General features: G+C 46.0%; 1 non-coding gene across 1 annotated transcript; it reads right to left on the bottom strand.

Annotated features, from left to right (window-relative positions):
- Positions 1-999: 999 nt before the first annotated feature.
- On the bottom strand, positions 1,000-1,081 carry TRNAL-UAG (transfer RNA leucine (anticodon UAG)). Its single transcript has one exon. It is a non-coding gene; the product is annotated as a tRNA-Leu (tRNA).
- Positions 1,082-14,740: the final 13,659 nt, after the last annotated feature.

A 14,740-nucleotide genomic window follows, 5' to 3' on the forward strand; every position in this document is an offset into this window, starting at 1 on the left:
TAACTGACATATAACTGACGGCATATTTCCTAATATATAAAAAAGGAACTTTCCTAAATGGCCACATATTTTTTCACATTTAAACCTGCATACAATCATGTATATAACATGTTTAACATTATAAACTGGAATGTTAAGAAAATCACGAGAAACAAAAATCTAATGTTTCCTTCAAGTTGCGGAGCCCGTCTTGTCGTTCATGATGACAAAAGACTTAACTACAGTGTCTTGATGAAGCGCCAAGGACAGACTTACGAACAAGATGCTAATTCACGACGATAATCATCCCCGTACTGCGTTGTGGTTTGGACGACCGGATGCAGCTTAAGTTTGCCTATCTGTGTGTGTGTGTGATTGCGTTTGTATCTGCTAGACAGTTTCTTTCTCCTGATGCTCTTCTTCACCTAGTAGTAAATAGGTACCTGGGAGTTAGACAGCTGCTACGGGCTGAATCATTTAGATCTCTGGACTCACCTAGTTTCCTGTACTCTGTGTGTGTGTGTATTCACCTAGCTCTTCTTGCGGGGGTTGAGCTCTGCTCTTTCGGCCCACCTCTCAACTGTCATTCAACTGTAACTAACTATTAACTAATGTTTTTTTTCACACACACACACACACACACACACACACACACACACACACACACACACACACACACACACACACACACACACACACACACACACACACACACACAGGCGGGATCCAAGAGTCAATGCTCGATCCTGCAGACACAACTAGGTGAGCACACACACACACACACACACACACACACACACACACACACACACACACACACACACACACACACACACACACACACACACACACACACACACACACAGGAAGCAGCTCCTGTCTAACTCCCAGGTACTCCCATCAGGGTGAAAGAAACTTTGCCCATTTGTTTCTGCTTGGTCCAGAAATCAAACCCGGGCCACAGAATTACGAGTCCTGTGCGCTGTCCGCTCCGCTGCCAGACCCCTAAAAACTTACTTCTGGCAGCGGTGGGATTCGAACCCACGCCTCCTGAGAGACTGGAGCCTAAATCCAGCGCCTTAGACCACTCGGCCACGCTACACACACACACACTGTGTGAGTGTGTGAGTGAGTGCTGGTGGGTAAAATGATGAAACATGCTCGCTTACCAACGCTAACTTCCCTCCGCCTCACTTACACAATAGCTGCCGCCCCCCCCCCCCACTTTTATTACCACAAACGTCACCCTCCTTCACTCCCCCCCCCCACCTTTTTTGTTGCAAGGGGGGGGGGAGTGTAGTAAAGAAGATGTGTGATTTTTATAAGGTTTGTCTCGTGCATTTAAACATATTCAGTTATGACAGTGTTAGATCCCCCTCTTCAGAAGATGTATTATTAAATACGAAAGTACTTAAGGAAATTCCTGTTTCAATTCTTCCTTAGTGGTCTGACACTGTCACATTTTTCATCACGTGTTAATTTTCATGATTTACACACACACTTATATGGTTATGTATAGATGTTGTGTTTCACCTTGGGAGTATGTATTGGGGGGTTTAGTTTCCGTCAAGTAGATCGAGGTTCTTGGGCCACCAGCTGTGGGAGTGGGGCGTCCCATCTTGGGCCACCAGCTGTGGGAGTGTGGCGTCTCATCTTGGGCCACCAGCTGTGGGAGCGGGGCGTCTCATCTTGGGCCACCAGCTGTGGGAGTGTGGCGTCTCATCTTGGGCCACCAGTTGTGGGAGCTGGGCGTCTCATCTTGGGCCACCAGCTGTGGGAGCGGGCCGTCTCATCTTGGGCCACCAGCTGTGGGAGCGGGGCGTCTCATCTTGGGCCACCAACTGTGGGAGCGGGGCGTCTCATCTTGGGCCACCAGCTGTGGGAGCGGGGCGTCTCATCTTGGGCCACCAGCTGTGGGAGCGGGGCGTCTCATCTTGGGTGTATATGTTGTACAAGTGTTGACAAGAGTGTCGAGTGATTCCCAGTGAGTGGCGCTTATTACGAATGTTGTTAAAGTCTATTGTTTGCGTCGGGAGTAAAGCTGTGGTTCCGATTCCTATAAGATTAAATTGTTCCTTCTGTGTTGGGACGACCCTATTCCCCACTATCCCTACCCTACACCATCCCACCTCTTTTCCCAGAGTAATGTACAGACTCAGTCCGCCACTTTACCATCACCCGCTACCACCATCTCCTGAAAAGTTCATTTTTGTGGCATCTTATACGTAGGGATCATCTTCCTGCAAGGTCACTCACCCATTCTCCGACCTTGCAACCCCCCTCCCCCGTCCCCCCTCCATCATCACCACATCCACTGCCCCCAAAAATCATCTCAGCACGCATGATCATCGAACCCCCCACTGATGACTTCCTTATACCACCACATCCCAACACCTCACTCCCAAGCCTTGCGCCTTGGGAGTGGCGCACACCACTCAGGCTCAGGAATCAGTACACCAGTTGATCGACAGTCGAGAGGCGGGATCACAGAGCCAGAGCTCAACCCCCGCAAGCACAACTAGGTGAGTACACCGGCGTTAATTCGATAATCACCCGAGACGACATACGCTTCTCCTCATACTCATTATCTTCACTATCTTCACTATCACATGCTGACCGGGGTATGTGATGGTGAGGCGACTATGGCATACCCTCTGGCTCTCATCACGGCTTATTGTGTTCTAGCTTTCAAGACCGTTTCCGTCAAAAAATAGGTGGCCACTAGGTCGTGGTAGCTATCGACCAGCTCCAGACAATTGGTGGACGTTCCTAGAGGATCCCTGACATGCTGGTGGTGTCCAAGATGTTTCCTCTGTCTTAAAAACCTGCCTCCATACTCAGCCCAGTGATGCTCACTCATAAATGCTTCTGCCGCCTCATATTTTGAGAGAGCATCACTAATTTACTCACACCCATTGGGGTCACAACACTATATTGTGTCTCTCGCTTTTTCCCTCTCTCTCTCTCTCTCTCTCTCTCTCTCTCTCTCTCTCTCTCTCTCTCTCTCTCTCTCTCTCTCTCTCTCTCTCTCTCTCTCTCTCTCTCTCTCTCGCTACCACTTTCTCTTTCCCTTTCTCCCCCCCTCTCCCTATCCCTCTTTCTCCCTCTCCCCCTCTCCATCTCCTTCTCTCTCCCTCTCCCCTCTCCATCTCCTTCTCTCTCCCTCACCTCCCCCTCTCTTTTCCTCTCTCCCCTCTCTCTCCCTCCCTGTCTCTCCCTCACCTGTCCTCACGTCCACATGAGAATAAAAAAAGGCTGACATTAGAGATGTGGGTCAAGTATAAAGGCTGAGCGCAAGGTTATTATTCGTTAATATAAAGAGTAGGAAGAGAGTATAGAGATAGCAGCGTTAATTATTCTCTTTATTTACACCCGTTTACAAGTCTTTTACACAACGCCACTCGACCTGCTAGTCACTATGCTATCACCCCCCTGCGCCTCACCTCCTCCCTCCCCCTCATAATTGGTGGTGGTGGGATTGAATGGGATATATAGGTGGTTATGGCGGGGAATGGGGTGAATGGGGGGTCTAAAGGTGCGGGTATTAGGAAGATAAGGGGTTTGGTTGGAGTCTGGACTTGAAGGGTGAGGTTGGAGTTAGTTTGGTTAATTTATTATGCACCCCATACCCATCCCGTGGGCGGTAGTGGAAAGTGTTACAGAGGTACAGAATGGGCTCAGGGACTGAACCCCACAATTCATTTAGCCAAGGAAGTTATACCGTCTTGATGAGCTAGTTACGAAATTCACTACATATCATATCATCAATGGGTTCGAGATCGACCACAAGTACAGTTTCTAAATTAAGCAACTGAGATATGTGGAGAGTTAGTGTCATAATTGATATGTTTGTCCTACACACCGCCCCCCATCCAGTGGGCAGCGGTGGATAGGTTACAATCACTCAGTTACTACCTACAGTTAGCAAACTGGGGATATTTGGCAAAGATGTCCGGAGGCAGATCATTTTGAATGAAATATTTACACATCTCTGGAACATGTGTTATAGAATCGTCTCTGAATTCACGTATCTTTTCGCACTCCATCACATAGTGACGGAGGCTGTGCGAATAATTTTGATGACACAGTTTACATCTGGTCAGGTCTACATCAGCAAATAATGAGAATTCCCAGAGATACTTGTAACCGAGTCTAAGCCGAGCAGTAGTAACATCTAGAAATCTGCTAATTTTATTGGATGATCCATAGATGTGTGGCTTCTCTTGCTTGATAGTATGATGATAGATGGAATTACTGGTGTCGAATTTTGAGGAGAAAGAATATTAGGAGCGTAATTCCCAGCTGTCTTAAAAATGATATAGTAACGATGGGGTCGTAAATACAAATGGCCCAGCAGACAGTAGACGTTTGTAGTAATGAATTTGGACAAACCGGAAAAGTTTTTATATGGATACAAAAAAACTAAACTCACCATCCTAGGCTCCTAGGCCTAATACTCGCTATTTGAGGCCTAAGATATATATATATATATATATATATATATATATATATATATATATATATATATATATATATATATATATATATATATATATATATATATATATTGGTGTATACTGGCAGCAGGTTTTCTTTCAAACATGTTTCATTGAATATGACCGCATATTCTGTATTTATTATTTTCTGGTTTAGGGCTTCTATCCCTCTAACTATTTTCTTAGCATCAGGGCTTAATTGAAATAGGAGTTCTCCAAAACTCATTTTCGTACTTTTAAGGTGAAGAAAAGAAGTGATTTACTATAGAGTGTATTACACTTATTTGTATAATTTGCACGACGTTTCGAACCTCCATGGTTCATTCTCAAGTGAACAGATCTTACAATACTAGTTATATTTATACCCGCATTAGGTCAGGTGATAATACAATGAAGGTGAAAACATGGGGGGATACATAAGGGATAAATGTGAGGTGAAACATAGAGGCTGCAGAAGGCTTATTAGCCCATACGAGGCATCTCCTATCTAAACACAAAGATTAATCCAGTGTAATTGGCCTGTTATGTTGGACATTGTCTTCTGTGTTGGCATCGATATGTTCTTGTCTTGTCCTTACTCTCATGGTGGGTAGAGTAAATAGTTCCGTGATTTGGGTGTTCATGGTAGGTCGCTCTATTCTTATGTGAATTGCCTCAAGAATTTGTAATCTTCTTGAATCTTGGGTTTTGTCTATTATGCAAGTATTCTTGTTCAACATTTCTCTTGTTAGAGTAATGTCATGGGCTTGTCTCATGTGATTCCTAGGGGCACCAGATTGAAGATGGCATGTCAAACGCCTCGTCAGCTTGGTCGACGTCATACCTATGTACTTACATTGAAGGTTACATCCTTCGTGGGGGCAAGTGTACATGTATACAACGCTTGACTGCTGTAGAGGGTTCTCCGTCGGCTTCGGGCTGTTTTTGATAAGGAGTTCGGAAGTCTTCTTGGTTTTGTAGAATATTATCAGGTTTATGTTTTGGTTAGGAGTAGTGCTTTTTACTCCTTTACGGATTATTTCTTTCATTATTCTTTCCTCTTTTATATGTTCACTATATATATATATATATATATATATATATATATATATATATATATATATATATATATATATATATATATAAGCAACAGGGCTCCATTAAGGAACATATAATCTCTTCCCACAACCAAACCATCGCCAGAGAAATCCTAATAAACAACACAGAAATCATCGATAGATACAGCGATAGCAGGCGGCTTGACGTCTGCGAGGCACTACACATCAAGAAGTCAACACCAGCAATCAACAGCCAATTAATGCACAACTATATTCTACCCACCTCAAGACTCCGCTCCAATATAGAAGCATCAAGAAATATGGACCAATAGGCTTTCTACAATCACTTCCATTCAATACCCATTGTTTCGTGTTCTGTCTTGTGTTTAGGAATTTAATACCCTATTAATACCACCTCACCCCATCCACCTCACTCAAATGTAGATATAAACAAATCGAAGATGTGTAAGTTCTATTCAGTTGTGTATGTGTAAACTAAAGTCTTTGAAAATGTAATAAGTTTTACGAAACGCGCTCAAGTGTCGCGTCAGACTAGAAATAAAATGAATTTTGGAGAATTGATTTTTGAATTACCACCAACAGTAAAAAGAAACGTACGAAAGATCGAGAAAATTTGTGTTAGAATTATTAATCTTACTTTTTCGGTCATATTTAATAATATATATATATATATATATATATATATATATAATGTATGTAATATTATGTGAGGGCTTTTCGAGGCCTAGGAAGATTCAAGTGGTGTTTAGCTCTTTTTTTTTACGGAGTATATAACATTTTTGTTATAACAAGTGGCTTATATATTTACAAAACGTAATGCCATTTTAGGAGGATGTGTTTCAAGACCCGTAATTCTCACACACACACACACACAAACACACACACACACAAACACACACACACACACACACATACACACACACACACACACACACACACACTGGCCTACATTCATCCCTGTGACCGACATCTGGCCCGCCACAACTGGCAACGCTTGGGGGCCGTCTGGCCCTACTTGGCAACTCTGGTTGGATTTACCTGGGAGTAACCATCCGGGGCCTTGTGTGTGTGTGTGTGTGTGTGTGTGTGTGTGTGTGTGAACCACGAAATTTAATTTGGTGACATATGTCCCTTGGGAAATTATGCCGTGCCCAGCACTCCTTGAGTGAGTCCCCTCCTCACGTTAACAACCTTCCCACACAACCCAGTTATGAATATGAAACAACTCAACACGCAGTGATGAAAGACGACGCGACAGAGAGAATTTTACTGATTATTTTAACTACGATTTTTGTTTTAATATTACTGTAAATATAGTTTGTAGCATCACTAGGACAATATTCGCTGTAGTATAGATATAACTACTGTAACTCTTAGTATATATATATATAGTAAAGAATATAAATTTTTTTATACTATCTTCTTCACTGCTTCCATCAAGGTCGTCGCAGTAGCAATCTTCACCACAAACGACCTTTTACACTGTAACCATCTAAACTGCTCACGACCATCCTCTTCACTACTTGGGCACTGATAAGTACCCCATCAAGAATAGTCACCACCACCTTCACCATTTTCCCTACCCTTCACCATTTTCCCTACCCTTCACCACCTTCCCCTACCCTTCACCACTTTCCCTACCCTTCACCACCTTCCCTACCCTTCACCACCTTCCCTGCCCTTCACCACCTTCCCTGCCCTTCACCACCTTCCCTACATTTCACCACCTTCCCTATCCTTCACCACCTACCCTACCCTTCACCACCTACCCTACCCTTCACCACCTTCCCTACCCATCACCACCTTCCCTACCCTTCACCACCTTCCCCTACCCTTCACCACCTTCCCTACCCTTCACCACCTACCCTACCCTTCATCACCTTCCCTACCCTTCACCACCTTCCCTACCCTTCACCTCCTCCCCTACCCTTCACCACCTCCCCTACCCTTCACCACCTTCCCTACCCTTCACCACCTCCCCTACCCTTCATCACCTTCCCTACCCTTCACCACCTTCCCTACCCTTCACCTCCTCCCCTACCCTTCACCACCTCCCCTACCCTTCACCACCTCCCCTACCCTTCACCACCTTCCCTACCCTTCACCACCTTCCCTACCCTTCACCACCTTCCCCTACCCTTCACCACTTTCCCTACCCTTCACCACCTTCCCTACCCTTCACCACCTCCCCTACCCTTCACCACCTTCCCTACCCTTCACCACCTTCCCTACCCTTCACCACCTTCCCTGCCCTTCACCACCTCCCCTACCCTTCACCACCTTCCCTACCCTTCACCACCTTCCCTACCCTTCACCACCTTCCCCTACCCTTCACCACTTTCCCTACCCTTCACCACCTTCCCTACCCTTCACCACCTTCCCTGCCCTTCACCACCTTCCCTACCCTTCACCACCTACCCTACCCTTCACCACCTTCCCTACCCTTCACCACCTACCCTACCCTTCACCACCTTCCCTGCCCTTCACCACCTTCCCTACCCTTCACCACCTTCCCTGCCCTTCACCACCTTCCCTACCCTTCACCACTTTCCCTACCCTTCACCACCTTCCCTGCCCTTCACCACCTTCCCTGCCCTTCACCACCTTCCCTACCCTTCACCACCTACCCTACCCTTCACCACCTTCCCTACATTTCACCACCTTCCCTACATTTCACCACCTTCCCTACCCTTCACCACCTTCCCCTACCCTTCACCACTTTCCCTACCCTTCACCACCTTCCCTACCCTTCACCACCTCCCCTACCCTTCACCACCTTCCCTACCCTTCACCACCTTCCCTGCCCTTCACCACCTCCCCTACCCTTCACCACCTTCCCTACCCTTCACCACCTTCCCTACCCTTCACCACCTTCCCTACCCTTCACCACCTACCCTACCCTTCACCACCTTCCCTACCTTCACCACCTTCCCTACCCTTCACCACCTTCCCTACCCTTCACCACCTTCCCTACCCTTCACCACCTTCCCCTACCCTTCACCACCTTCCCTACCCTTCACCACCTTCCCTACCTTTCACCACCTTCCCTACCCTTCACCACCTTCCCTACCCTTCACGACCTTCCCTACCCTTCACGACCTTCCCTACCCTTCACCACCTTCCCTACCCTTCACCACCTCCCCTACCCTTCACCACCTTCCCTACCCTTCACCACCTCCCCTACCCTTCACCACCTCCCCTACCCTTCACCACCTTCCCTACCCTTCACCACCTTCCCTACCCTTCACCACCTTCCCTACCCTTCACCACCTCCCCTACCCTTCACCACCTTCCCTACCCTTCACCACCTACCCTACCCTTCACCACCTACCCTACCCTTCACCACCTTCCCCTACCCTTCACCACCTTCCCCTACCCTTCACCACCTTCCCCTACCCTTCACCACCTCCCCTACCCTTCACCACCTCCCCTACCCTTCACCACCTCCCCTACCCTTCACCATAGCAACAATACAGACAGATATAACCTAATAATAGAGAGAAAAAGCATAAGAACATCAACAACGGTAAAAGTAACAGCATAACATTTCAGCAACAGTAGCATACCAACAGTAACGTAACAGCGTAACAAACAGCAAACGACGTACCGATAACAAAAACGTAACAACAGCGACGTACCGATAACAACTGGATATCAAGAACCAAAACAAAGCAATAAGAACAAATGCGTGTTGCAAGTGACGTCAAGGTTTCTGAAGCCTTTCCCCCCCCCCCTAACTTGATTGCATATGTCACCTGTTGCAACGTGAGAGTGAGTCATTATTTTTAGCATTTTCTTGAAGGGGAAGCTATTAGTCTTAATACCATTGTATAGTTTTCTTGAATTTGACGTCTGCGTGCGTAACTCTCTTTTGCCTGTTCACACACACACACACACACACACACACACACACACACACACACACACACACACACAAACACATGATAGAGCCCTGTAGGCTCAGGAATCGGTTCACCAGTTGATTGACAGTTGAGAGGTATGACCAAAGAGCCAGAGCTCAACCCCTGCAAGCACAAATAGGTGAGTACACACACACACACACACACACACACACACACACACACACACACACACACACACACACACACACACACACACACACACACAGGTTCAGGAACCTGTACACCTGTTGATTGACGGTTGAGAGGCGGGACCAAAGAGCCAGAGCTCAACCCTCGCAAGCACAACTAGGTGAGTACACACACACACACACACACACACACACACACACACACACACACACACACACACACACACACACACACACATCAAGCACAACAAGGCTATAATTGGCGGGGCAGAAAGAGCTATACCTCATTCCACCGTTGACACTGATAGGTAAATATTGAGAGGTTCGATGTGAAGTTTGTGTATCTAGGTCTCTGCTGCAACAAACACTGTATAGTGTTAGCAACGTGTGCAATGTTGTGCAACACGTGGACCGCCTTCACGGATCTCAACAAAGCGGTCTTCAGGACCTCCACATACCACATGTCTGACTAATTCTGGTATACTTAGCCACGGTGTGGAATTCGTATATCGTGAAACATTATACGAAGCTGGAGAAAGTCCATAGGTATGCCAAGAAAATATTCCCACAGATAAGTTATGAGAGCCACTTAAACACAAGCTTGGGGAGTAGAAGAACTCCCCAGTAGAGTAGAAGAAAAAGCTTGGGGAGTAGAAGAACTCCCAGAACCCCATCAACCAGGTAAGAACTTCAGGTCGTTGTCATAGTGCAGAAATGAGAGAGGGAGGCATAATCACCACATACAAAATACTCATAAAAGTTTACAAACTGTTGAAAGAGATAATCACATCTGGAACACCGTTGGTCACTTCCTGAATAACCCATAGAGTTATACAAATGACATCCACACTTCCGTGGATATCAACATTCCTTCACTCTCATTAGTGGGTTATTACTATATAGCACTTGGAAGGGGTCAAGATAAGGATTTGGGATGGGACGGGGGGGGGGAAGGAATGGTGCCCAACCACTAGGGCGGTCGGGGATTGAACGCCGACCTGCATGGAGTGAGGTCGTCGCTCTACCGTCCAGTCCAAATGGTAAATACATGAAATGAACTAGAAAGTAACATTATGAAGGCGGGGCTGGAGAGCTGAAACACCAACCCTGAATTAGGTTCTAAGTTATGCCACCTAGCATGACACTAGAAACTAAATACCTGAATTATCAAAAACAAATTAAAACAGAATCCTCAAACACAATGACAAAAAAACAGCAAACAGATTCAGACTTATAAGATGCTCACAGGAACTAACAAGATGGACGTGAAAACAGTTGTTCCGTGAGATAACGGAAGATCGCAGTTAAGAACAGGAAAGGCAGGAGGAGCTTCGATTTACCCAATCAAATTTCCCTTCGATTGGGTAAAAGAGCACTCGTTCACCGGACTTGTAGTAGAGTATGTGTGTGTGTGTTAAGGTGTTGAATGCCTCTGATAAGATAACTAAGGCTTGAAACAGTAAATGACTTACATGTATCAGCTATTACTTACCGTGAGAAACTGTGACTGGAGTTACGACATACAGCTAGAGGGAGGAAGAAGGCCCTCAGATAGATTCAGTCTTATTGCAAGCACTGATAGACAAGCACTGTTAAGTAAGAAACCCTAACCGGATTTGTGGTTAATGTGGGAGGACTGGAAGGGTTGTGGGAGGAATGGGGGCGAAGGATTTTTTATGTTATTAACACATTAGGTACATCAGCATTTGTGCAGCTACCCTAGACTATCTTGAGATGATTTCGGGGCTTAGCGTCCCCGCGGCCCGGTCCTTGACCAGGCCTCCTTTTTGTTACCCCCAGGAAGCAGCCCGTAGCAGCTGACTAACTTCCAGGTACCTATTTACTGCTAGGAAACAGGGGCATAAGGGTGAAAGAATCATTTTCCCCATTTGTCTCCGCCTCCACCGGGGATCGAACCCGGAACCTCAGGACTACGAATCCGAAGCGCAGTTCACCCAGCTGTCAGGCGCCCTTGGGGAGTACAGTGGGTCAAAATCATCACGTGATGCTAAAAATCCCCGTCACACAGGATGGTTAGTCATACAGAGGCATGTGATAAGTACACTGGCTGCATACCAACTTTTTTATTTTTATTTTTTTTATTAACACATTTAGGTACATCTGCATTTGAAGAAAGGGAGAGTCTAGGGAAAGCTGCCATCACTTACCCTTTTCACAACTGCTGGGTTGTCTGTCAATGGTGCATGATTAAGTGACCTCATTACTGAACACCTGACTTACTCACGCAGACCTCTGAATGAGGAGTACAACTCTCACTCATAAAACTGCAAGTATGTTAGAATTAGGTCACCGTAAAAACACATAGTGAATGTTGACATGTCTAGTAAATATTATTTACTCTACATTCATGAAGGAGCCCACGAACTGGTCACTGGGAATAACCGAGAGCTACATTGCTGGAATTCGACCCCCTAACATTTAGAACATCTCGTATACAAATACCAACACACATCCACAACTCACCAAAGTCAAAATTAGCGAGTCAACTTAGGAGGAGAGAATTATCAGGTGGAAAGCGCCAACCCATCACGCCTATATAGCACTGGGGAAGGGACTAGGATAAGGATTTGGGATGGGACAGGGGAAAGCAATGGTGCCTCAACCACTTAGACGGAATTGAACGCTTGTCGGTGGCCTGGTCCGGCAACCAGGAGGCCTGGTCGACGACCGGGCCGCGGGGACGCTAAGCCCCGGAAGCACCTCAAAGTAACCTGACACGGAATGCTGAGTTTGACGCAGAATGAATCTCGCGTCTCAATGTCTCTTACTTCTTTCTATCTGAAAGGAGTTTAGCTCCGCCTACTGCATATAGGTCTAGGCTATAACGTGTACAGTATGGCAGACAATGGTGGTAGGGTGGGGATGGGTGCTTCCAAGAGCCGCACCCACACCTGGCCCGTTCCATTAAATTTTTAAATTTTGCCCCGAGGGGCGAGTTTATTGGGCAGCGCCACTCATCTTGTGAGTGAACATTCCAGTTATGGGATTAACAAACGATGCTGATCCAACCCCAAGGTGGTCATTCACTATCAGAGTCTACTCGGAAGTAGACGCAGGAACCTCGTGGGATCCTTATGAAATAAGCATTGCCGGGTAAAGTACCAGAGAGCCTGAACCACCCTGCAAAGACATCCATTGTTACATCAACCCGTTGAGAGGGTGAACACTGCGGCCCAAACGCTTAAGACTTAGGGCAACCCCCCACCCCCTCCCTAGACGGTCATGCTTTTGGGAAAAGAGACATCGTGAAGATTTTCAAGAACGTGGCCGGCATCACACCCATCGATATTAGTCAGGAAGGTGTGGATATTGTGTTCAATTTCCTGAGTTTTAATTTAATTTAAATTTAACAGCTTGAATAAGATTTTTGTTCAAGCTTGTTCGCATTTGTGTTACTCACGTGGCCCCAACTTGTGACGTGATTCGATGAAATATCTGTCCCAAAAATTGACCACAGAGTGCTGTCGGGGATTGGGTTAAGGTAAGGGATTTCAAAGGTTATGGGTCTGACGACTTTCAATTCATTTACGCTAAAGTGCATGGAGACCTGGCTGTTTCCACAACCAGGGAAACATGTTGCCACGTGCAACATGTTGACACACACACACACACACACACACACACACACACACACACACACACACACACACACACACACACACACAACTTGTCCCCAGAGGCCCACATCAAAAGAATATTATCAGTGGCATATGTTAGACTGCCTTTAGAAACTTGTGTAAGGAATCGTTGAGGTCCCTGTATACGACTTATGTAAGACCAATCCTGGAGTATGCAGCTCCAGCCTGGAGTCCATACCTAGTTAAACACAAGGCAAAGTTAAAGAAGATCCAGCGGTATGCCACCATGCTCGTCCCGGAACTGAGAGGAAAGACTAAATGAGCTGAACCTCACATCCCTGGAAAACAGAAGAGTAAGGGGAGACATGATAACCACCTACAAAATTCTCAGGGGGAATTGACAAGGTGGACAAAGACAAACTCTTCAGCACGGGTGGGACACGAACAAGGGGGCACAGGTGGAAACTTAATACCCAGATGAGCCACAGAGACGTTAGAAAGAATTTTTTCAGTGTCAGAGTAGTTAATAAATGGAATGCGCTAGGAAGTGATGTGGTGGAGGCTGACTCCATACACAGTTTCAAATATAGATATGATAGAGCCCAGTAGGCTCAGGAACCTGTACACCAGTTGATTGACAGTTGAGAGGCGGGACCAAAGAGCCAAAGCTCAACCCCCGCAAGCACAAATAGGTAACTACAAATAGGTGAGTACACTCTTGCATGTTGCCACATGCAAGCACCCTCATCCTCAAACCAGTCATCAAGGAAAATGGTGCTCGCAAGTGATTCAGTGACCAGTACGCATACACATTTTGTAGCCAAATGTGGATGGAATATCAAAAAATTAGATGACAAAATAGAAAACCTCTTAGCAGTACAGGCCTAAATGTACTGGCATTAGTTTAAATGTATATTATCAAAGCCATACCAGATACAGTATTTCCGGAAGGGGACCAAATTTGAATGAACGGAGAGAAGCAGAAGTGGAGGAAGCATAGCACTCTTGATCAAAGCAAAGTGGACTTTAGTTGAAATGTCAATATTAGACATCACTGGATACCCGAAAAACATAACATAAAATGTAACCACAGACCAAACAAGAAATAAATACTGTGATAGCAATCATGATAATTTACCCCAGAGTGACCTGGTCTGCAATATATGACCAACATATTAGTAGTAGGCATCCATCAGTCTCAGGAGACTATGGAGTTGCGCTCTGGTGTCGGCCTGGTCTGGAGTGGCCTCTCCAGGGCGCAAAGCCAGGGTAGGTTGATTCGGGGGAGAAGCTGTTACCCAGGCAGCAGGTCCCCCCCCCCCCCCTCTCCACGGCGCTGAAAGTCTCCAATGGAAAGGCAGCAGATTATCATCTGCATATGAGTATGCAGATGATAATAAATCAGATGTGAGAATAAGGCAAGAAATTACAACCGCCGTGAAATCGAGTGGAACAAAAAAAAAGAGTAATCCTCCACGAAAGAAGAAAGTCATGGAGCACTAAGCTAATAGAGATCACGAGAGAAACTTTCCGGCATATATCATAATGACAAATAGG

The sequence above is a fragment of the Procambarus clarkii genome, chromosome 65 (assembly GCF_040958095.1).
Source record: "Procambarus clarkii isolate CNS0578487 chromosome 65, FALCON_Pclarkii_2.0, whole genome shotgun sequence".
NCBI classification, from domain to species: Eukaryota; Metazoa; Arthropoda; class Malacostraca; order Decapoda; family Cambaridae; genus Procambarus; species Procambarus clarkii.